This window comes from Lathamus discolor, chromosome 4, assembly GCF_037157495.1.
Source record: "Lathamus discolor isolate bLatDis1 chromosome 4, bLatDis1.hap1, whole genome shotgun sequence".
Classification (NCBI taxonomy): Eukaryota; Metazoa; Chordata; class Aves; order Psittaciformes; family Psittacidae; genus Lathamus; species Lathamus discolor.
Genome location: NC_088887.1, coordinates 90,782,833 through 90,786,797, shown reverse-complemented (window position 1 = coordinate 90,786,797; position 3,965 = coordinate 90,782,833).

The window sequence follows — 3,965 nt, the reverse complement described above, 5'->3', positions numbered from 1 at the left end:
TATACATAACATCCTTACTATTGCAACCCAAAAGGAGTTGTTTAGGATGATCTGCCTCCCCTTGGGACCAGTGACAAAGTTCATGATTCCTCTGGAGAGAATTAAGGTAAAATGGTGAAATATACTTTAACAGTCAAAAATGTTTACTTAGTACACATCTTACCATTTACTACACTCATAACTCACACTAGCTGGTATTCTGTATTTTTTGTTTATTTCTGACATAAACTGAAAAAAAAGCCTAAATTGTAGGTTCCTTGGGTTTTGCTATCTTTGTGAGGATACTGACTGTGATCAGGTAAAGAGTTTTTTGGAAGCAAGAATTCACAGTAAATTAAAATGTAGGATTCTTGTTTTACTAATTCATGAAACTTAGACTAAAGAAAAAAAAAAGGTCAATAACTTCTTGTTATTATGCAAAATATTCAAACTGATTTAAATATTTCGTATTTTAATTCATTTGGATGAAGAATTGAGAAACTCAGGACAGAATTCACTGAAGGATGTCTAATATTTACTGTTACAGAGGCAGGAAAAATCTGGCAAAGCTAGGCCTTCATTCCACCCTTGTGAACTGTGTGCACTTTGCAGAGATTCCACACTCACTCTGTAGTTCTGTGGCTACACCCTGAACTATAGCAACTCAGCTCAGCCTGGTTTTGGAAGTGTAAGGATCACATTAACTCAAATCAGTTTTGTTTTCCAGTTGGTTTTGGTGGAGTTCAGATGCTACTCAATCTGCCTGTTGTCACTGAAAGACAGACAGTTATCCATCTAGGACTTACAGGAGGTAATTCTGCCAGCTGTATCATTAAAATACTATCCTACAGTAAAATCACTGAACTGTGCTGTAGACTCTATTGGTGCCACCATTTTCATCATCTCAAAAGGCAATTTAATGGACGGGGACTACTGCTTATTATAATCCCAGTGAGAAAGGTATTCAGACTTCGTAAGGTACTGTTTAAAATACCATATATTGGGGCTATTAGGATAAATAAGGCTACAGTATAGATAAAACCTATGTTTCTTCAGATGCTTGGGAGCCCCAGGTTGTGCAGCATCAGATGAACCTCCTAGAGATGCAGATAATACTGTGTAGACTTCTTCCATGAGGAAGTTTACTGACATTTTGGGTTTTACAGCTTTTACAGGATTTTCTTAATAGAATATGATTTTATCCATCAATTAGACTGTTGAACAAAAGGATGTTCACATGTGAACCCACTGCTTCACTTCAAGGTAGAGGCAAGGGCATGTAGGTGGGATAATTGCCAGTGCCCAAAGGGGGTTCTTTCAGAATTCTTTCTGTTATAATTAGCTTAAAGTTTGCATCTAAAGAATATGTGCAGCAAACACAGGTCTGAAAGCCCTGAAAGTCTGCAGCATAGCACAGCATGGGCTAGTGCCTATGTGGCAGGTTAGATTGGGCTAACAGCCACATGCCCACCTAGTGGCTTGATTAGCTAATTGATCTCCTTCTCCTTACTGCCTGTCTGCTGTTTCGCTCTTACTAGAACACGTTTTCCCCAAGGTGCCACCCCTTTGTCTGTGGGGCTCAGCCGTGCCCTGTGGTGGGGTGGTTGGAGCTTGGTGGAACCGGCTGTGTCCAGCCCAGGGCAGCCCTGGCCCCTCCTCACAGAACTGCCTCTGCCAACACCTGTACAATGATCTGTTAGCAACACTATACATGATTGGAAAAAAATAATGAACAGGACCAGTATCAGGGCAACAATACCACTTCTGTTTCAAAAAAGCCTTAGCTGCAACTCTCTGGAAGTGTACATGGAGGGAGAAACATAATATTATATGAACACTGGGTAGTGGCCACCTCCAGAGGGGGAACACTGATCTGCCCCCCTGTCTCTGTTGTCAGGCTCTTTTCACCACTGCCTTTACATTGTGAGAAAAAAACAGAAAATGGAAAGAGGAAGCATTTGAGCCATGGTTGCTTCTGTTTGCTCAAGTTGTCTTCTGACACAAGATCTCGGTGAACACTTGAACCACACACACATACATACATGCACAGCAGAAAACTTCCTCACTCACAAAAATCCCCAAGCTTCCTTCTTCACAAAATGCTCCAGTTTGTCACCCTTTATTGCTTTTGGAAGACTGCAACTTGACTTTGCAATTTATTGTTCAGCCATAGAGATGAACCAATTATTATCTTGAACTGAAAAATTAATGAAAATTCATTGTCCTTTCACCATTTCATGAAGTCAGAATTCCTAATGTTTTATGATGCTTTCAAACATTAATTCAGGATTTTGACTCAAACTCTCATTGAAACAACTAGTCTGATTGAGAGGAGACTGGGATGTAAACCTGCTTTTACCAATCATTTGTATTGAAAGAGACAAGAATCTTGTATTACTTAGATGCCATATTTGCTTTCGACACTTATTAAACAAATCAGCTTTACTGAAGTTCCTGGAATATCTTCAGATATATCCTGAGATCAGTGAGTTTACAGTTTGGTGATTAATTTAAACCAATTTAAAAGTCCTGGCAATTAGTAGGGGACACTTTTGCAGCCAACCTTCCCCAAAATTACAATTACCTCCCTGGTGCTAGGACTTGTTTTCACACATCTAGGCACACAGTCCTTGTAAAGACAATGCATTCTTTTAAAGTGATGTTAATGCTTAATTTATGATAAATAGTGTATGATTAAGATTCCATGAAACACAGAAAAGAGAATATCTCTGCTGCTCAAGATTACAATGCAGATGATACTTTTTTTGCTTACACTACTTTTTAAAATATTTTTAAGAGTGTCATGAAAACCATCCGCAGCAGCATTTCACATAATAGTGATGACAGCCATAAATTCCATTGTATGTTCTCCCACAGATATGAAACACCTCACCTCTGTGAAGTTAAAACACCAAAAATAAATATTTAAGATGAATCACTCTAGTTTGCCTTTGAACTTAGTCTATCCATATCTCCTGTAAATTGACAGTAAGTGGAAGTTAACCAATCTAACTCTATCCATCTCGTTTCCTTCTAGTTTTGATGGAAGGAAATAAGTATATAAAGAGGGTGAGTCATTCCACCTCCCGTGCGTATTTATTTTCTGATGGAATTCCTCCCTTGGAGATGCTGATTTTTATTTTCCAAAAAGGTAGCTTATATGACTAATAGATATGAAGGCAGGTATTTAATTGCCTAATCATAAGCAACAGATGCTATCTGGGATGCCATAGAGTATCCCACCACACCTCCTGCTGCTACTCCAAGAAAGAGCGGATCTCCTGTACACCCTGCATACTCTGTGTCATGTCTGTTAACATTTTGTAAATTATATATGCTGGGTACTTATGGTTAAGCGTATTAAAATAATCAGATTTACTTTTTAGAATCCTAATCTGTATTGACTACAAGGACAACTGGAAGCCCAGTTGAGTAGAAGGAAGTTCATTTGAGCATGATTGTTCAATTCTGTTTTTCTTCATACTTTGTACAATGGAAGGTTTTGCTAGGTAAGAAACAGAATACACGAAACATAAACATAACTTTATAGATGGTATGTTTCCACCTGCCTAAATGAGGAAAAAAAAAAACAAACCCAACAAACCAAATCCTGCTTCTTTTCATAAGATCTGTGAACAGACTTTTTTGTTTGGCCTTTTTGTTTGTTTGTTTGGTTTTTTTTTTGGGGGGGGGGGGAGTTTATATGTTATTTTGTTGGGTTTTTTTGTTTTTGTTTTAATATTTTTGTGTTTGCTTTGTGCTTGGTTTTCTTTTTTGTTACTTTTTTTTTTTTTTGGGGGGGGGGCTCGGGGAGGGGGTTGTTTGGTTTGTTTGGTTTTTTGTTTGTTTGTTTGTTTGAAAACATGACCAGCAACCTTTATGTGTCACTCTCATTTCTTTTTCAGTTGTATGTAACAAATGAAATGGTTACTATTTTACACCTCGCTATTTTGATTGACAAACATCAACCACTGATTGCATTTTAT